The sequence below is a fragment of the Scatophagus argus genome, chromosome 14 (genome assembly GCF_020382885.2).
Source record: "Scatophagus argus isolate fScaArg1 chromosome 14, fScaArg1.pri, whole genome shotgun sequence".
NCBI lineage: Eukaryota > Metazoa > Chordata > Actinopteri > Scatophagidae > Scatophagus > Scatophagus argus.
In genome coordinates this window covers 12,529,136-12,551,483 of record NC_058506.1, presented here as the reverse complement: position 1 = coordinate 12,551,483, position 22,348 = coordinate 12,529,136, and the positions used below count along the sequence as shown (strand labels likewise).

At 41.8% G+C, this 22,348-nt stretch overlaps 1 protein-coding gene across 1 annotated transcript in view; it reads right to left on the bottom strand.

Annotated features, from left to right (window-relative positions):
* The window catches only part of dchs1b (dachsous cadherin-related 1b), a 79,617-nt gene that overhangs the window by 40,405 nt on the left and 16,864 nt on the right, over positions 1 to 22,348 (bottom strand). The window lies entirely within an intron of this gene.

The window sequence follows — 22,348 nt, the reverse complement described above, 5'->3', positions numbered from 1 at the left end:
TGGCGTATAAAATCACTAAATTAAATTTATAAAATTAAATTAGCCCTGTTTGATACTTCAACTTTTACCCTGTCCTTGATTACTTGCTGGGTTAGGGGTGGGTTTCCAGTCTGTTGGACCGGACACTGTGGTGTGAGACAGTATTAGAACCAAGACAGGAAATGATGCGATAAACCAGGAAGTTGCCACTATTGTTAGGACCACAAACGGAAGTTCTGCTTGGAACGATATGCTCAGGAACTGGACTTCTATGCAGAAATCACACAAGAATGCACATGGAGACACCAAGCACACACACACCTTCGCACACGTTTCTCAACATGTCATTAAGTTATTAATTGACATTCCTCATGCTTTGTAGTGTAACAAGATGGAAACACTGAGGTCAGGTCAACATACTAATAAACAAGGCCAACAATGAGCTCATTGAAACAGGGACGTGGTTTAAAGCTCACATAACAACTACAAAAGGATGATCATATATACAAAAAAATCCCTTCATAGATGAGACAGGCCAGTGACTTTTGACAAAGGAATAACATATTATTCCACAGAGCTATTAGAAATGAGCTGCTGACTATTTGTGTCTGGGTAATAAACATTACTGAAAAGTGATAGCGAGCCAAACTTTTGCTGCGACTGTTGGGTTGATTTCAGAGTTTATTCAAGCTTTACTAATAAGAAAAGGAACAAAAAGCTCACCAGGTGATGTCCAGGTCACAAATCAAATAACAAAACATAACAAAAGATTTCTCGTTTTCTCACATCACATGGTAATTCATTAAAGGTCACATGCAGACAAACAGTTCTGCCCTTGTTTATTTTTTTTATTTGCACTTCAAAATTGAGGATGGCAGCCTGGCAGTTATTTTGGTCTGATTCAACAATCGCCACAGTTATCTGAAACACATTTCACACCTCTCCTCCAGATTCAATTAAACCTTTTTACAGTAATACCCCTGGAGAAACACACACATCCCTCTCCTCTGCTTTTCAGCGCACCCCTCCTCCCCTCATCCTTCCTGTCACACACATAAAACGATTGGTGACAATTTTTTTTATTCTCTCACATTCAAGTATCCATGTTGTAGAGCACTGATTTACACATTTAAGCTTGAACTTCTTATCAACATCCCAAATTCTCTCACACAGACAGATAGACAGACATGTGGAAAATACAACTGGCATACACAGCATGGAGCCTTCAAATGGCTCCAAGCGATCAGATGTTTTTCCGTGTTGAGTATGCTCTCTTTGTGCGTCGCTAACGGACCTGTCATCTCTATTCACCAGACAACCCTCATTATGAACAAGGACAAAAAGGATGCATGTCAATCACAACATGATTAAATGGGATTTTTGCACGCTACCCACAATGCCAGACAAAGTGTGTGCGTTCACGTGCGAGTGCAAATTTATGAATGTATTTGTATAAGTGAGGGGCCGACAGTGACAGCCAGACTGTACGAGGCGTCAGGGAATAGGTATGAAAACCAATCTCTACCAGCCGTGTCCAAAGCTCTGTAAAATAATAAAGAAGAAAAGCTTCGCAGACAGAGGCTGAGATGAAATAGGCCTTTCATTGGTTCATTATGGGAGTCGACTCACAGGAGAACACATCTGGATTACTCATACAACCTTAATCAAACAGCTGGCCGCGAGTACAACTGGTTCAGAAGGAAACTGCAAGGTTAATATACGTCAGCGTGAGTGTTTTCATGTGCGCTTTCATGTTTCACGTTAGTTTCATACTGCAGTGTGGCTAATTGTGTAAAAGTTGATGTTTCAGTCATGGTGAAAGTCAGTTTGGAGATGGGAGAGAAGACCCACCCCCCCACCTGATGTGGTTGTCTCCCTGCTTCCTTGTTGCAATGGCAACGAAAAAGTCAAACAGAGAGACCGTCCCACTCATAAGAGCCATGGGAATGAACTCGGTCAGATGCTATTAGCAAAGATACTTCATTTGCTTTGCTCATTTGTTTGTTTGTTTGTTTGATCTCGCTTGGGTTAAAACACCAGTAGGAAATTTTGGGGTATTTTGTTTAGGGAACTGAAAACACATCTTCAAACAAGCTTGATGAAATGAACTCTAAGTCTTGTATTCCCTCTTGCTCCTGTTATCAAAGCAAACAGCAGAAATAGTACAAAATATAAACCAAACCTGGTGTATTGAGATATTAGGTGACACATACTGCATAATGTTAGTAAACATGAGTGACATTAATAATATCCCTGCCCTCAAAACTGTGTGCTGATGTGGTGTAGCTTGTTATGGTTTGTGGCACAGTTGTGTTCAGTAGGCCAACTAAAATGAGTTCAATAAAAGAGATTTTGTGACAGTCAAAATACTGGTGGTATTCACTTTATTTGGGGGGCTACGGGCAAAAACATGAATCCGCGTCTCTGTTGACAGCGCTCAGCACATTACACAACAGCATCTCACTGCTTGTGATTCTCTTGGACTCCTCAGTCATTTATTCAAAGGAAGGTTGTTTGATACTCTCAAATCAAAGGGCCTCTCTCAGTATGGGGCTCACAAGTGAAGGAATGAGACACGAAACAGAAATGTAACACAGCTTTGATTCCATCAGATAATTTTGAACCTGGGAACACAAGGAGGATGCATAATTTTCTTGACAGAAAACTCTCTCTTCAGACATGAAAAGTCAAGCTCCTCATATCAACTCGGGCAAAACAGAGCCAGGAGGAACCGAATGGGGTGATTTGTCTCTTGAGTTCGGGAATGAGAGAAGTCTTTGAAGCAAGGGCAATTCCAGGTAATGATTTCCAGAGTGGTTAAGTTCAGATAGATGTGGAACAATCCTGGCACTTGCCAAGGTTAGAGCTACGCACTGCGATGCACATGGACTGCGAATATCCCAGCCAGATACTACAGCAAGTGGACACACTGTATAAACATGGCTTTTCATGCCTTGTGTCTGGTTTTGGGAGGGTGGTCTTCTCAACTGCCCCTTCATACCAGAACATGATCAATAGGTTTGTAAATGTTTTAGCACTGGTGCTACATGAGGCATAAATATTGAAGTGACAGAGTGAAACACAACCTCGAGGGATGAGGGATGTATGTGTGTCTGTGTGCGGAGGGCTTTGGAGAGCCATTCAGTATTCAGCAGCTCCCCTATCAGTCACTGTGCACCAGTGTTTGCATGAAGAGAAGAAGTGAGACAGGGAGGAGAGATTGTTCATGTCTGAACAATTTGGCCTAAAACTGTTTCCACAACTAGTTTACATTGATCTTTAAGTTAGCAAGAGATTGGTTTTCTGATAAGAAGATAAACCATATTTCATTTTTGTCATCTCATCAATAATTCTTGTCTCTTTCCGCACACATACACATCAATAATACTTGTCTCTGTGTGACTAGACACAAAAATACACAGAAACACAGGCGATTCAAGGAGATAATGTATTATTTATTTAGATATATACCATTACATAGCTCAAACTCTGGCTTCCCATTCAACAACTGATGACATGAGAGATTAACTTTGAGTACCCCTGTTCCACCATCCTGCACACTTACAAACACTCGACTCGGCTCAGGCTCCACATGATTTACCTGAATGTATATACATGAAATGAGCTCAAACCCAAACATGTCTGCTCATACACTTAGTAGGCACTGCACACGCATGTATACTTCTGGGAACTTCAGTTGCATCCAATTGTGCGGAGGCGGAGTGGACCTCAGGTTACGATGGGTGTTAAATGACAACTGGGCACGAGTGACTGGAAGTTGAGCCTCAATACGAGTCCAACTTTATGACAGGGGTAACATGATAGGCTGTGTTTATGACAAAGGAACTTGATCTTGGCTCAGTGGGACACTGGGCAAAGCTGGGCATTGAATCTTTCAAGGAAAATTTTGGTTCATTAAAACCTGCATCTTATATTTTGGTAGTTTAGCCATAATTTCTATTGGTTATGATAATATTTGACATGGCTACAAAAAGTCTGACAGGGAAAGGAACACGAGAAGTCAAACAGATCAGCCAAATTTACTTTCAAAAGAAACCAAAGGCAACTCTGAAAGTAATAGACCACAGTTTTCCTTTTAGCTGCAAAGGAGCAAAGAAATGAATGAGTGCAAGTCCTTTTGCTGCTATCTATGGATTTTGTCGCACCCCTCTGAACGTGCATGACACCTCCAGCAAAGACTCAGAAACATGCATGCTTATCTTCTCAAAGACAATTTGTCCAAAGTTTTAAAAGCCCAATTCTAGTTTGGAATTTTTTTTACCTTTTTGCTTACAATCACTGTCATTCCTCGGTTAACTCACCATAGCAGCCTTCAGTGTCCCGTATGTTAATCTTAACACCGATGACAGATGAAACCCAATACATAGCACTCAAGAGAGTAAAAAATTCACTGATGCAAAAGCATGACATTCTCTCCAAAATGAGTTTACACAGGCATTATAGCCATGAAACCTAATCAGCACATAAATTAGCGTGTAACATTTAAATGCAGGAAAAACACAACATAGTTTTTCCAGTAAATCTTAGTGTTACGTAACAGGAGTTTTGTCTGAAAGGTTTGAGTAGCTCTCACTTTGCGTCTGCGCGTTGTACATTATGTGAGAGAGACAGGCCTGACAGATGGCTTAGGGTCCAAACTCACCACCTCGCGTGAGTAGTAGGCCTTAGACCCAGCTCTCAACCTACTCTCTGCCCCAGGCCCAGACCTTAACCCAATCACAGGAATGGATAAACCAGACACACACACATACACACATATATATATATATATATAAATATATTCACATACATCTGTTTCTATCCCTCATGGGCGCTAAGATTGACCGGATGAGGCAAACAGACAAATAGACTAACATTGAGGGGTGGAACAACCAAGACCAAACAAACTGGGAAAATATTAATTCATAAGCACTGTCTCGCTCAAGTGTTCTACCATCCCTACTCCAGATCAAAGTCCTCTCCTCTCCTCGTCCTCTCTTCTGTCCCCCGTGTCCCCGCAGCAGTTAGCTGCTGCAAATTCAGCTCAGTAATTAGACTAATTTCCTCACAGCTGACTCACCCTAGAGGTGGCCAGTATTAAACTGTATGCCAGATGGAGAATACAGTGCTGAGATCATTGTTGATAATTCACTTTTTCCCACCATTCAATACACGAACTGAGTGATGGAACATGTGGGAGTGTTCGTGTGGCTTTGTGTGATTGCTTCCAAGTGCACGAGTGAAAAAAGCAGAAGAGAAAATGGGGCAAAGATGGTCAAAATATTCGGCGACTTATCACAAATAGGTTTTTCTTACTTAAAAGGAAATTTTTCTCATTTAAAAAAATAAACCAATTCAAAACCAATTTAATTCAAATCATGACGAGTGGAAAAAATGTACATTCTGTATGGAAATAATTAGCAGAATAGTGAAATACCGGCACTACAGAACCAGCACCACTGCAGATATGCAGAAGTTTTAGTTGATATGCAGCCAACATTCAGCTACACTCTTGTCCACATTTTTCATCACGCAGAAATTAGGCAAGAAACTGCTGCGCTGCCAACTTTACCGTGACCAAACTGGTCTGAGAAGATGGAGTGAGAAGGGAAGCTGGAGGCAGAGCTGAAGGAGGGGATGTGCCACATGTGATTATCAAAGCTGTAATTGATCAGGAGACTGGAGTGAGGTCGAGGGGGGCACCAAAGTTAAAAACAGACAGGGGTGCGTTACAAGAGATTTTGACCTTAACCTCAGAGACCCTGCAGGGAAATACTACACAGACCCATGTCTGTACACAGAGACCCTGAGGTTTACTGCATGTATAAACACACCTCATACTGTACTGTATATGGAGGTTTGTTCACTGAACTCATACATGTGTACGTCTGGCTCAGCGCACAGGTACGATAAGACAGACAAAGTGACGGAGAAGAGGAAAAAGAACAGACCCAGAGACGCAGACAGAAAGCATGGACTATTTGAGACCCGTCCACAGTAAATCACAGTAATAGTTCTCTTTGAAAATCCCCATAAGAGAGGACGCTGCTGGCCAGCTTAATAGAACAGATTAAATCTCTATAGCTGGACTATAAACGGACGGCTCTCTGTTTCCATAGGTCTGCTAAAGCCTGTATCTCACATTACCTCTGTCCTGCCTCTGTGGTCTGCCAGCTAACCAAAGCTGACTCCTAACTTCTATGTCTCTCCGAGGTAACGTTCAGATTAGAGCAACGGGGTCCAGACACCACAAGGGTCACTTCAGGGGCCGCTGAAGGGTCCACAATGAGATGAGGAAAAGTTTGTCATTTATATTTCAATGTCTGGAGGTTTGAACAATGAAACGACCTATAAGGATTTCTTTAATTAGCGTAATTAGTCCCGAAACACATTCATTTCAAAAGACACAGACATAAAAATTAGCTCCAGTGTACTTACATGAAACCAAATAGTTATGACTGCAGACTGTTTACCTTTTCATCTGTCTCTGTTTGTTGACTGTATTTATCTCCCTTGATGATCACATTTTACACTCTGCAGGCCCCGAATTCTTAATTTAAATCTGGTGCCATAAAAAAATGGTCTCCATACTGAATATCTGTCCAGCACGCTCCACATATATCTGACATTAGCATGATATCTTATATCCTACATCCAGTGTCATAACCAATATGGGATTTACTTTGAAGTTTTGAGCTCATTTGGACTGACAGTAGAAAAGGCAACTCCTGCATGTCTGTCTGCATTCTCTCACATATTTCTTTTCACATATGCTTCCTTCTGTCCAACATGAATATGAATTTGGGTGGAAGTTGCGGCTAAGCCTCGAGGATGGAGCTGTCAGGTGTAATTCTGTCACAGGTGTTGGGATGTAAATGTTCCATTGTCTCTCCCACCTGAAAAATCCCTATACATCTGACGCACTCATCCTGATTTGCCCAGCAGAGCCCAACCCGTGGCTTAGTGCAGAACACAGGGGGAACCCCACCCCTCTTCTTCTGCAGATTTCCAAAAGTGGGGGAGACTGATGGCTAAACCAGACAGTAGCTTATGTTTACACCCCCCCGATTCAGGTCTCCTCCATCGCTCCACCCAACAGTGGAATCCTAAGGCGTCTGTCTTGGTCTGGGGACAACCCAGAGAGACGAAAAGGTCTGAACTGTGGCATTTTTGGTACCACACTGAGGTCACTTCAGAGGCCAGCAGTCAGCCATGAAATCAGTGTGTGTTTTTATGTTTGTGTGCACACTCCAGCCAAGGTGACCTCTCAATGAACGTGATTATACAAACCTCTATGTTTCTATAATCACACATGCATGTATGTGTGTGTGTGTGCATGTGTATGAACATGTGTGTAAAGGTCAGCAGTGCTGGGAAAGGGGGGAGGATACACAGTGAGTGCATGCATACAAAAATGAGTGAATGACTGATTTATTAGGTGTATAATTGCCACAGCTCTCCTGTATCTTGGCTATGGATCTCTGTTGGATGTTCAGTGTGTGTGTGTGTGTGTGTGTATGTGGTGTGTGAGTGTGTGTGGGCAATGTGCAACATAGCAGGATTAATGGAACACTCAGCACGTTACCTCCATGCAGACCACCAGCATTGCATTACCAAGATATTGAGACAGAAAGACCATGAAATCGTGTGCATAGCTGAATATGAGACTGTCTGCGAGTCCACCTGCATGCCTGTCCATCTCATTTTCATCTCTCATTCCTTTCTTCGTTCTTTTTTTCCCATTCAAGAGTATGCTTTTTATCTTGGCTGGATATTTTAAAACCTTACAAGTTAGATTTTCTATTCACAGATGATTAGGATTTTAGCTTTTATCCAGCATTTTTTCTTCACACTCCCCCTGAAGAGACGCCTGTATAATTTTAACTGACGACTCAGTGTATCTTCAGCCAAACGCTTTCTGGTGTATATCATGCCTCACTGATGTGAGTCGATAGAGAAAGGAGCAAAGCTCACACACACACAAGACAGAGAGCGGTGCCAGAAGAAGTCTTATTCATCAGACCTAACCCTGTGAAAATGTGGACCTGACTATAGTTCTCTAAATCACTGGGATGAAATGGCAGGGCAAAGAAGAAGCCAAATCACTTTATTACACAGTGCACAGGCTGCGTGGTATTGGAGCCATGACTGAAACCAAAATGAGATGACATGAAAAAGGGTGGTTAGGAAAATAGAAAGCTTTCCTCCAAAAATAGGACAACCTTTTTTGTTTTTAGAATAAATGTAAATCTAACTGAAGAAAATGGCTTAAGCTCATTGACAAATTTCCTTTGAAAGATTCTAAGATTTATTTGTCTTATTCTAACTCTCTGCAAAGTCCTACCCATAGAAAAATCTACACCTGCTTCAGAAATACTAAATGAACCGCTGATTGGGCTTCAAGCAAAGATTCAAGTCCTCGTTCTTTTGAATATGAAACCAATAAAGACAGCACTGAATTCAGAACCCTAATTATGTGTCTTCAGGGCCATGCAGCAGGAGGACATTAATTAAGCTAAACAATCCTTCCTCTACAAAACATCTCGCAGCATTCATCAAGAACCAAGCAGGCGAATTGTTCCCACTGTGTGAAATATAGGTGTGCATTGTACGGAGCTGTGGGCAGCCTGGAAAACGCCACAGGGTTCACATCAGCTCCACTATGAGAGAGAGGCAGCTGGAGGAAAGGCCTAATGTGTAAAATGGAGGATGTGTGATTGGATTGAGAACAGCATGTCTGCTCTGCAAATAAATATAAAAGAATAATCACCCACAGGAAAAAAAGAAAGAATGAAAGAAAGAAAGAAAAAGCACCCATTCTATTCCATGTAGTAGTTTTCCATTTTGGAAGGCAGGACCCTCCCTCCGCCTTCATATTTCACAGACAGGGCTGGGATGGATGGGGCTTTCTAGTGGCACACAGGGATTAGAAACACACACATAAACACACACACACACACACATACACGTGGTTGTCCTAACATCTACATGTTCATGAGCACTATCCATGCTTAAAAACACACACACACATACACAAGCAAGACACTGAGGCAGCCTGTGAGGTGATTGTTACCAGATGAAGGTGGTCGTCCATCCAGCCTTACTGTGACAGACAAAAGATCACACTTTTTCTCATCCTATACACTCTGTGTGTGCATGTACACACGTGTGTGTGTGAGAAAGAGAGATATTCCAAGCATGTTCAAGGAGTTTTCAGGGGGAAGGGTCTCATGTTTGAAATGAATAAGGGCTAAATCCCCCATTTCTCCACTGAGTTAGCTGGCAGCTGGCATATGTGTGTCCCATTCAAAGAGAGTGACATGTTTAATTTGACAATTAAGAAAACAAAGGATTCCATTTAGAGCCACAGTTGGAGGCTGTGTATACTGCGTGTGTGAGTGTGTGTGCCTGCCTGTCAGGAATCTCTGCTGAGTTGAAAGAGACAGAAGGGGAAGTATTGTAAATGCAGCAGCCCAAAAAGCTGAAGCAAACCTGAACCGTCAGCTTAGATGAGCAAGAAAACAAAAGAGATCATGAGTAAAAGCAGACAAGAACAGAATGAACGTGAATTTATTTTTCTGCTAATTCAAACCACTGGGCCAAACCTACTGCTGTGCCAGTCAATCTGGCTCATGCATAGAGTATTTACAGCTGCAGAAAGCAGCAGTTTACCTCAAAGCACAGGGGCAGACCACAGTGATTTTAAGGTGATGCAAATAAAACCCACACATGTTGTTTCTTTTCAGTCGGCTAAGGATAGTTAAACTCACATTAAGCTCACACTTTTGGTGTTGGAAAAGCAAAAAAGATCTCTCACACACGTACGCACATATTATCCGTCTTGCAAGTGTGCGTGAAATCATGCTACGCGAACAAATTGCTACACACATGCATACAAAGTGTAGTACATTTCCTACATGAGCAGAGCTGCACAGTATCAGAGTCTGTATCCTCAGAAGTGGATGAAGAAGGTTCCAAATTTTTGGCTTCAACAATCCACCTCTGTACCCACTTATAAAGGCCTATGGGAACTGTCAAAAAATGTAAACCCGCATGTAATTCTGTACACGGTTTTAAGCTGAAGGGCATGAAGAACTGCAGCCCAGTCTGGAAGGATTTTTAATTAGCTTTAAATCTAATTTGTCATGTGGCCAGAAAAACCAAACTGCATTCCACTTTTTGCTTTGCGTGGAGCAGATTTACATCATCACATCATCGCTTATCATAAGATACAGACGCCTACCCCGCTCCTCATAATTCCCTCCATCCCCCCCCTCTTTCCCCCACTCCTTCTCCTCTCTCTTCCCTCCCTGCAGTCCTGAGAGTCCTGTTACTATGGTTACCACTGAATGATGGCTCCAACCCTTTGAAAACCATCATGCTCCCCCCACCACACGCACACATTACATACACATACTATCTGTGTGAAGTAATGGTGGTCATCCTTCACATGGGCGAGTGTTCATATGAAGAGTCTGCCTGCTCCTCCGTGTGCCCAGTTACAAAAACATGACCCCACTCTTCTCCTGACAGCAATGAAAGATACCTTTGGGTGGAAAAATCCTCTCTTGTACACACACACACACACACACACACACAGAAAGAGGAGAGAGGAGAGAGGGAGTCCAATCTGCATTCATTCTCATCTGGTCCTTTTAATTTGCAAAGACAGATAAGAGTCCCCTCAATGCAGTCATTAACATCTAATCAATAACACTTCTAGTGAAGCCTCGTGGTATTTTGTGATACCATTCTCAGTCTGCATGTTGTAGAAGATAATGTCTTGTATACAGTGGAGACAATGACAGGCTGCTCAAGGGTAAAGAATACCGAAACTGAACATTTATCTTCTTTTAGTCTGTCTCTCTCTTAGGAAAAATGCTGTGTTAGATGACCTGCACGGCTGGTCTGCCCACTCCCAGTCTGCTCCACTTCCAATTCTCCATGGCATTGCTCTACTTCTTTTATAAATATATGTGTGAATGTGTATGCAAGCAGAGGGTACAAGAGAGAGAGAGAAATAGCCTGTTTCAAGGGCATACTCAGACAGACAGAGGTGAAGTCAAACCAACACACAAGAGTAAGCGTTGATGAATCGGCTCGGCCCCACCTCCCTTGACCTGCTTCTACGTCCCTCATTGTCATGGTAACCATCAGCACCTCAGCTGCGTCTTGCATTCATGCTTTCACACCACAAGCACACACCCTTTTCATCACTCCCTCTTTTTTTGTACACCCTCTCACCGTCTAAAATGTGCTGAGTTCTGCTCTCTCCAGAGCTCGCTCCTTTATTTACTATCAATCATCCATATCTTCGACGCTAAGCTTGTCATTATGAAATATGCAAGAACATTAAGTTCTTTCCTTGTATAGCTCCACACAATGGATCGTGATTTTGCATATGATTATATTAGTCTTAAAACATGCACATGTATTGGTTTCCTGTTTCTGCATGGATCACCTTATAATTTCATGCAAGTAGGTACAATTGCATTACACTCTGTGGTACCATAAAGTACCAAACAGCCATGATTCCATGATTCTCAGCCAAGATCAGACTCTTGCAATGCATGCATGCTTCATTACAACATACAGTGTAGAGTGTACATTGTGTTAAATGTTATTCACAAAGTAAGCAGTATCATCTGTTCAGCACTTCCTGTGATCACATTTTCTCCATCTGCATGACTTGAAAGAGCAGTTCTTCAGATAAGAATGAAAACGCCCTACGATGGATTCACATTAGCCCTTGTATCCGGTATTTGAGCAGCAGATCCGGCACTCCAAGATTCTTGCAATCAAGGAGCTCCTCTATAATCATCCCCTGGAGCGGGGTGAAAAATACTCTTAACATCCCGCCAGTGGTGCGATTGTTTATCAACGCGCACATGCTTGTGTGTTGTATATACATGGGTATATGGGTATACATGGGCATGCGTACATGTGGGTGAATGTTTGTGTCTCTATGCATGTGTGTTCATATTCGTGAGCACAAGTTGACATCAGAAAGCACTTCCAACTTTCTAAATTGATATTCCCTACAGACAGTCGGACACTGGCCAAGACACCAAGATCTGTCTCTGTCAGAGATACAGACAGACTGCGTCACCAGCAGAACAGGGTTCCTCCATTAACAATCCTGGCTGGCACAGTCCAGAGAAGAAGGTTGGTATGATCATTAGCAGACACAGACACAACTGTAGACTATCTGTTCACACTGTGTATCTCATCCACTCAATATACAAAAGAGCCAACGCTAACCTGTTCAGAACTATAGACATCTTTTTTGTCTGGTCCTGTTTTATCTTCCATTTCTGGTCTTGTTTTACGTTGGCCTTGGCCTAATTTGCGCATAAATTTGCAATGATGTGTATATCGATGTAGACATGAGGTGTAGGTGGTGTAGGGACAGTACTTCAGGTAATTTACTCAAGCAAAAGCTCCTTTATTAAGACATGGCTAAGAATAAAACCATTCTTTCTTCCTCTTTGTGCGAAAATGAATGAGTAGCACGTCAGATACAATGACAAACGTGTTCTTTTTCATCTTCCAACCAACCAGCTGCACCCACTTGCCACAACAGTCCCGCTCTGCTGAGCCATGATGTGAAAACATTAAGCTGTGATGAGTGACAGCAGCTAGGACACCAGATGCTGACATTTAAATATGGCTAGTGCAACTCCCTCCTGCTGTCCGTTCCTTTGATCCCTTCAGTCGGAGCAGAGCAACATCTTCAAGTAAAGGCAAAGGTTCAGTGTCTGACTGAAGGTCCAGACTCAGACCTGTGACAGACATGCATCGCTGTTTACAGCAATGTACACTTCTTCTTGCCTTTTTTTCTCAGGCCTGTGTACTTTGACTTCAATACATCACATAGTAGCACTTTCTCTGCTAAATTCCGCGAGATGGACGTGTTATTTCAAAACCAAGAGATTTATTCCAAGTACTATAAAGAACTTCCTAAACTGCACACTGCACACTGGGGTGTGTAAGGCCGCAGTAAATCTGATCCAAAACCACAGAGCTGAATTTGGGCCACATGCACCAGAAATGTTGGTTCTCCTAAATTGACATTAAATCTGACACATCCTTACTTTTAAAGTTAAATTGCTTACAACAGCCAGACAGAACACAGGCCAAATCATATGATTTACCCAACCTCAGCCAACACCTATCAGACAGGCCAAATGCCTGTAAATGTACTCGCTGTGAGGTTAAAACAACACATAGTGACTACTGTTTTATGTCAGAAAGATTCATCTTGGAGTCCTTATACAACTCCAACACAAACTCCTTATGTATGATCTAACTGCAGAACATGTTCCTAGTCCTTACATGTCCTGTCCTTAGAAAACTGTTATAGTCCTTTCAGGCGCATCTTCCAAATTGCAGAATGGGAATACTGAAAGGCACAGTGACAGGCAAGATGAAGAATCCCTTTTCCCAAATAACGAGTTACAATATGGCTGTTCAGACAAGGGTAGACCACCCTGAAGCACATGAAAGTGGCAGAATTCTGACCAGACTATAAAACCTGCACGCCTTGTCAAGAATGTTTAAACCCAAGAGCTTAGAGAAATAATCGAAGTCATTATTGATGAACGGCAAACTCAGAGCCATGTATTTATAGGTATACTATTACTGTTATGTATGTTATGAGTCATGCCAGCAGAGCCTTACAAATATTAGCGCAAGTGTTCATTCAAAAGATTATCATTTATCATTTGTCCTGAAATGATTGATAAATTAGACCTTGGAAAAAGGGTAGATGAGGCTGTAATAAGCACAGTGGTAGCTTCTAAAAGGTCCAACCCACACTGAGCTGGTTGTCAATTTAAAATGGAAAAACACTGAGGTTTGGTCCTCATCTCAAGGCTGCTTATTAAATTAATATTCTGCTTGTCCTGCATGGACGGGTTCACTCAGTCCAGAAGGCTACAGCTCAAAGGATCCTCCAGAGCATGTCTGAAGATGGGACCATCCGAATTATCAAGCTCAATAAATACATTTTTCTTGCGTAGATTAATTTTCAGTTCCAACATTTTTTTCCCCTTCCTGATCACCTCTCCATTCACTGTCACCATTCTTCCATCCATTCCAGTTCCATCACCCTCACAGCTCAAGATTTGTACAAATCACAGCAGTTGCCCATGCAAACAGTAAAGCTATTTCCACTCCTATAGTCCTTCCAATCCTGTCTGACAGACCACAGCCAGTGACCACAAACACACATGTACTCTCACATGCACGAAAGCCCACAGTGGAAATAAGTCTCTGACTTTTCTGTGGTTTTTATCCCTATAAAGCCAAAGCACCAGGGTTTCATGCTGTGCCGCTTTTCTTCTCTGTACATGCAATTCATACATCTACATAAAATGTTCAATCAGATAATCTACTCAAAATGTGCTGTATGCATGTACAGTGAACTGCCCTACTTTCCCCATGTACAGCTCAGTGAAAGCAGACAGCAATTAAAAAAAGGGGGGGTATCAGCTAGGTTAGAGTGGGCAGGTGGGAAGTAGTAAGAGTTTCTCTTAAAAGATTCCAGTCTGGAGGAGTGGAAACTTTCTTTCCTTCTTTCTGGCGTTGTTCTACCCTTTAATAGACATCTCATGGTGAGAACTATCCTTATAAAAGTTGAAGTACAAAGAAAAGACAATATGAGGTGCATGCATGACAGAAATGCATATGGGAGATGTAAAGCAAGCGAGAGACCTGATGTGGACCATATTGAATATAAAATTCTTTTTGTTAGCCGGTGCATTTCTGTGATCTCATATAGAGCAGGCAGGATCAGCGGTATTGTTTAATACTGTGTCTTTTGGCACTGTGAACGCAACACTTGATCTGGAGTACTAATATCTCCCCCTCTACCTCTCTCAGCATCTCTACACGCAAGAGTTCCTGAGGTGAGAAGGAAGAAGAAGAGGACAAGTGAGATGATTAAATGGATGATTCATTTGAAAAAACAAATATCTGTAGCTGATCAGTCTTTGACCTCTGAGAGGAAAATAAATAGTGTGCGGTGAGCTGGGACAGACACAACACCAGAGGAGCAGAGTCAGCCCGATAACAGCTCCGAGGCTGCTGTAACACACACACAAACAACAGCTGAGAGTCATGCTTTTGAATCGTACGAAAAAGACAACAGAAAAATGAATGAAATGCTTTAAATCATTCAGAACCCTTTAGCACACTATGACACAAACTCAGTGCTCATAGAGGAATGCCTTGGTCACACCCTACTATGACTTCAAATCTATCTCTTTCTAAAGCCAAAATGACAGAATCTGATACACTGGGAAACAAGAGCTTTCACCGCCCTTCACCCCTAACTTATTGACCACCTGCTGTCCCAAACTGTAGAACCCCTCCCAAAGCAAATACAATCTAGGGAAACACAGGAAGTATGCTAATTTACACCAACTTAACTCAATGTGTCATGAAATTAGATTAGGGTGACCAAACGAACTGCAGAGAACCTCAGGATCGCATGCTGCTCGCGTGGTGTGTATGTGTGTGTATTTGTCTCTATATGTGAGTTTGTTCTTTTCACTCTCACACTCCAGCGTAGGAGTGTGAGAATGAGGAGCTACAAGAGATGAGACAGTGACAAAATGGAGGCCCAGACAGAGAAAGAGAGGTTGTCTGGACAGCAGATAAGTTTGAAAAGAAACACAATGCAAAAGCAGCACAGGAGGAGCTGGAATAGAGATAGGCCGAAGAAAAGAGACAGACAGAAAAAGTGTGTGTCACTACAGTTTTCTGTGTTGTGTATGGAGGATCGTGTGCCTGCAGCTGTCTGATATCCGTCTGTTCCACAGTCTAGCAGAACTATCTTGATTGTGTTCCTGCTAAAGCTGAATGTGTCCATCTTGTCAGTTTCAGACTGTGGAAAGAAAATTGCTGCAAGCTTTGCAATTCACAGGCTTTTTTCAGTACACCGTTATCAATTACTGTGTAGTTTGTACTGCTGATATGCAGGAACTCGAGTTTCATCCTGTTAATTTGCCAACAGTCTTTCTTGGTTAGATATAATCAGTTGAGTAATAATAATTACTCAAAATTAGTAAAAATAATCAATTGTATGAGTCATTCATCAACCAAAACAATTTCCAGCTCAGTTTCCAGCCATGCAGAGTATCTTTGGGTTTGAAACTCTCAGTTAGGTAAAACAAGCTATTTGAATATATTACCTCGGGCTGTGGGAAAAAATGACCATTTTCTTGGCATTTTACAGACTAAAAAATTGATTTGTAACAAAAAACAAAGTAAAATCCCCATAAGAAATGAAACTAATAAGTGAAGGGAAACATCAATACCCCGCATGAGTGCCAATGGACAGAGAAGAGAACGATGCCTGTTTTGGTGTTCAGAGCAAACAACAAGCACAACAGTGCAAACAAACAAACAAACATTTAAATAAATAAAATACTTTTCATACTCAGTCACAGTGACTGATGAGAGATTGATTCTTTTAAAATTGCAGAGGAAAAGTTGAGACCACTACAGGAGCCAAATGGGTAAAAGCCCATGAGACATCAGGTAAAAACGTAGTCAGAAAAAAGGGAATGGAAAGTGAGATATTCACTCACTAACAGATGAGAAGAAGAAATGGAATACAAACCAGTTAGACTGGAGAGAGAAGGGAGTGAGCAAAGAAAACCCCTCATGGCCATATGGTACAGAGTATTGGGCTTAATGAGGCATGAGGCCATCCTCTGGCATTGGCTAGTCAGATCACACATGAATGAACACTCTGATAGGTTTAAAACACAGCATATGCCAACAGCAAGTGATATGGAACCAAACTACTGCTTCTGAGGGAAAAAGAAAGACAAAAGAATGATTTACTCACATCTGGGCCACAATCCAATACCCAGCAACAAGCTGAAAAATGCTCTGGCAAAAAGAAATCTGTCTGATAAGAGTTTACCCTTTTGAAGCTGATTGGTACTGAAAATATTTTAGCAAAAAATGAAATCAGCAGAGAATCTAGGCCCTAAACCGGTGCCTCCGCCAAAAGAAATTAACTTTTAAAAAAACAGTTCGTACTAATGTGAAATATAGACTATATAGTTTCAGTCTGGGTAGATTTGCCAACATCTGTGGTTAATGGAGGTAACAACAGAAGGTCAGAAATCAGTCATAAATGCAACAGAAGAAGAGGAACTCATGCATCTGTTTGCAGCGTAGCCAAACACTCCTCCAAGGAGTGAAAACTACTACCTAAAGAGACAGTTACAGGATACAAATGGGCTGAATAGTTGCTGGAACAAGACTTAGAACACAGTCATGCTGGTGGCTCTGTGAGGCTGTGCTACTGCTGATGCTCAGTCTAACATATACAGTAAATGTTCACCATTTAAGCATGCTAAGATGCTAATATTTACTGATTAGCATTGAAGAGAAAGTACAGCTTTGGAAAAAGGGCATCATTAGTTTGCAGGTATTTGGTCATAAACCAGTGGATTGGTCAAACTAAAACTTGATGAACTAGTGATGTTGCAACAAAGCCATGAATGTGTGGTATCAATTTTTTATAGCAATCCTTCTAAATGTCAGACTCATGGTTGTGCTAAAGGGATTTCTAAAGTCAGTCGAATTTATCCTCTAAGGACACTAATTTATTCTGAATCAAAGTTCTAGACCATCAGGCCAACCAAGCAACAGAGCAATGTTGCCATTACTACAGCCTTGGCCTTACCATGACTGAACAAAGTGGGGGTTAAATCATGAAAATTGCTATGATTGTGGCCATAATTTCTAACAGACCTTCTATTCTTTTAAGAAAGACATGTCCACCACAAAGTTAACAAATAAAGCCCACTGCATTATGTGGAAAGTTCTGGGCAAGAATGTTAAACTAAGATGGATCTCGGCATCCGCCTCTTCAGTAGCAAACAGGTGATGAGTTCGCACTAAACGTTGATGGATGTTATTAGAATAGTTCACATAGCAGACACACCATCCTGATCCCTCGTCACACACGTCCTGTCAACATTGTTGGCAGCTGAGAGAGTGGAGGAGAGAGAGCCCAAGACTGAGACAGATATGCAGAACCAGAGTGAGGGTAAGCCTGTCAGGACATGGGCCAGCTGTTCACAGCACGACACGATTCACCAAATTTTCGATCTCACTGGTTTCTGTTTGTGTGTGAATCCAGCCATTTGTCATTGCTGATCACCTGTTAGGTCCAACTGAGGCATGTGGTGACAGTGCCCCCCCCACCCTCAACCTGCCTTTGTTCACTCGGCTATTGATCCAAGCAAATTAAACACTCTGACAGATTAATTAAAACACAAAAGACAGACTTTCAACAGAGCAGGGCCGTATCAAAGCACAGCTGTCACTGTACGAGAACAAGCAGGAGTAAAGACGTCAAGTGGACAATAAATTTCATCTCCCCCCCCCCCAAATTTTCAAGCTTAATAAAAACTAGAGTGTGTGTTTTGAGTCTGGGCTAAAGGAGAGCGTGCAAGCTCCAAGTGGAAGCTGTGGTTTGGTCTGGCTCTGGTTTCCAGGGGGGGCGGATTCAGTGTGACACCAGCAGGAGACCCGTCCGGCGTTACAGGAAGCTCAAGCTGGACACCTTCCTGTTTTAAGGGCATCACCTTATAGCTCTGGTTCTATTGGTGTATCAAATCTGATTAGTCTCAGTGTGCATATGTATGTGTATGTTTTAAATATGATTAGTCTTTCCTTATGGAGACATGTAGACATTAGCAACAGGGTCCCCGACTTTGGACTTCACACCAAAAGGGCTGATTACTCTGACAGGCGTACGTGTTATGTTTATTCAAGTGGGTTTGCGGGAAGTTCAGGAGGACTAACTCCACCTGTCAAAAGAAACCTACCTCCTTTCTTACACATTTTGGCTCTGTATCAGTCACCTTCACACCACACTATGTTCTTATTGACTTTCTCTCCTTTTTCATCTGAAACACTGTGTCTGTCTTTCAATAAATGTGGCACATATGACCGGAGAGAATGAAATCAACACCATCAGGTCAAAATTCAAAATTTCCCCTTGACCAGCATCTCAAAAACGAATACCAAGATTTTCATGAAATTTACTATGAAGAGTCATGGTCTCCAAATGAGCAGCTTCAATTTAATATAAATATTGTAATTACATTTACTGAGCACATCTATGCTTCCCAGAGGATGATAAACTTTTGCACAAGTCTCAGGTCAGGGTGTTAACTTGCTTTGAGAGCTTTATCATAATCTGGGGCACATTCTTGTTCCTTTGGGGATAAACCCTCTGAAGGAGAAACCCTCTTATCCCCAGTGCTAGCAAGGATGTACAAACAGCAAATTCATTAGTTTCCACCACTGGGTGCAAAGAACTATGCTTTTATGGGTTTTATTCATGTTTTAATTCCCTCTCCCTTCCCTTATTTCCTTCTAAATCTCAAACTTATCAATTTTTAAAGCATGGTGTCAAACTATACTCAGACAGCAGTACCATTATACTATAATGCTGGTAAGCTGTTCCCCATGTCTTTGTACAGTTTGAGCACATCTGTGTCTCTGTCAAGTTGATTGAGTGTCACTTAACAGGCTTGACCAGGAAACCACATGCTGAACATCACAAGGGAGATGCATCACCTGCTGAAAGAGAGTTCTTAGCTTCAGTAGAGTACACAAGTACATATATACAGATGTCTGACATATGCATGACATGCACATGCAGCACACATGCAAACTTTTGCTTTCGGTTTTGCTAATTTGTCTTTCCCCTTTGGTTGAGATCTTTTTCTTTATTCTGAATTTCATATATACAGATTTTGCTTTATTCTTTAATCAGTGTTTCTTCCAGCTTGCAGGTCATCTGTTGATGTCTGTTGATACTTTATTTGAATCTTGGCAAGAGCATGCATGTCACTGCTTGTGAGATTAGCAGTGGCTTCCCAACGGTCAGGTCATGCTAGAAGGGAGCATGTCATTGGATTTGACAGACACTCTGCAAGGCACAACCCACACAGGAACAAAAATATGCTTAGACTCTGAAAAACACAGATTATAACTGAGAAAAAAGAGGAAGAAATCTGTAAGTAATCATATCAACTCAGTGCTATCACAAGCCCCACACAAAGCAGATTATTTCAGTGTTTTTACAAGTAAGTAAGACAATGAAAATGCTTCACTCTAAAATATGTTTGTCACTTTTCATCATTGGCCACAGTTCACGCTGTTCTCATGATCTCTATCTTCTCAGGATATCAACCTGATTCAGATGGATGTGCATGCACAAGCACACACACACACACACGCACACACACGCACAGGCACCATAACCTCCCCTGCCTGGGAAATACTTTAAGGAAGCAGGGGAAGAGGAAAGCAGGGAAACCAAGAAATAAATAACTCCTTTGTGTCGCGGCTACATAAACAGTGCAGCACATTACAGATTACTATAGTAGCTCAACTGATAAGAAACTTCCTACACACTTTTGCTGAATGTATGTGTGTGTACACAGTACGTGTGAGTGCAGAGTGAGACAGCAATGGAGACAGAAAAGAGAAAGAGATGGAAAAAAGGAAACCTGGAACTTAATAAAGACTAATTTTGGCAGAAAAGAGAGACAAACTACTCCTTACCTTACAAGTTCCATTCCTTCAAACTCTTCTTCTGATAACATATTTCCTTATTTAGAGATTAAATATTAGCTGATTTCCCCTCCCATTATTACACAAAGTGTCCAGAATTCAAACCAAGTCAGCCAGATCAGTATAATAATTCCTAAAGCCAAATAGGGATTGTTATCTATTGTAAATATTGGTACAATTCTGAGAACATTCTGCTTTCGTCTCGACGCTGTTAGGAACGTGACAAAACCTCACAACCTGATTACTGTGCCAAATAACATCGCACAAAAATGTAAACTGGACCTATGGGACCACCTGACACAATGCATCACTTTGTCACTATCTTGACAGAGTAAAAAGACCAAAAGCCCCACAATCTCGGCAGTTGGTTGGCAGGGGAATGGAGAAAAAATCTGGAATGGCATCCATTGGGCTTTATGTCAGGTCTACAATCATTTGTCTGCGTGTGTCCTATCTGAGTAGCCACATATTCCACTGGTCCAGGAAAAAAAAAGTTTACTCCAACTACCATTATCCTGCAAATAGCAGCCCCTGTGGGGAGACTCTCGCCCAGAGAATCTTGGCTCGGTACGAGCAAGCCTTGAGGAACGTGCCGGAATGAGCAAATCAAGCCTTATTCACTCACTCGGGCATACTGGAAAACCACCCGTGATGTCTGGCATGGGACGTTGCCTGCACCTAGTGCCAGAATAACTGCCGGCTAGGATTAGGAAAACGACTAACAGTTGATTACAACTGTTGCAACCACTGGAATCAAGGTCTAGGGGGTTCATTTAGTTGGTTGAGGGATGCAATAATTCAACAGAGCAGCCTAATTAGAAGCAAATTACAGGGTTCACTGATTCAGCAACGGACAGGCTGTATCTGTGATTGTTAAGACACCTCAGAAATAAATCATGTTAAGGCTTCATTTATACACAACCATTTATTTCTTTTCTCAGTCTTTCTGCAGGTCTCTGTTCTTCTTTTTATTTCATTTGCATCTCGATCACCCCACTTCTTTATGTTCCCTTACTTCCCTCAGCTCCTGTCTTTTCTAACAAACAGGCTATGTCGGCTTGCACAAAGTACCAGCCAGTTGTCCTGTCCAAATATATGTTAAATGAACCTGCAAGAATGTGACATTCAACTATTTATCTAATTTCAGTTTGATTGTTATGATTAGGGGTCTGAAGACTTAGTAGAACAACCACACTTTTAAGTTCAGGCAATGCTTAAAAATGCTGAGAAACAACAATACTTCTTTTTCCTCTCATCCACTCCACAGTTGAGGGGTAAAACCAACCTGTAAAAACAGCTGGTCTAAACGGTGCATGATGCCAAGTTAAGACCGTACTAGAAGACAAACAGCCAGTCATCCTTTTTCATTTCTCAAGAGAGGTCCTCCTTATACATAAGAGCTGCTGGAACTGAGATAAAAGCAAGACAGCCAAGCTGCCGCGAGATAGTGCGCTGATACCGACAGCTCACCCTGCACTGATGGCTTGGTTACCATGGCAACCCTATGAGGTGAGAGAGAGGACATATGCGCAAAGAGTAAATCTCCTCACGCTAGCTTCAGGAATGCAGGTGAAGTCTCCCTCCCTGCTGTTCCCCCTTGTTTCTTTTTTCTCCTAGCTTAATAAATCTTCTTCCCTCTAAATGAACATGTTGAATGGCTTCTCTTCTCCTCTCATAGCCCGGTTTTTATGAATCACATCACAATGCATCAGTGTTTCCAAACGCACCATCCTTTTCTGAAATTAGGACTTTG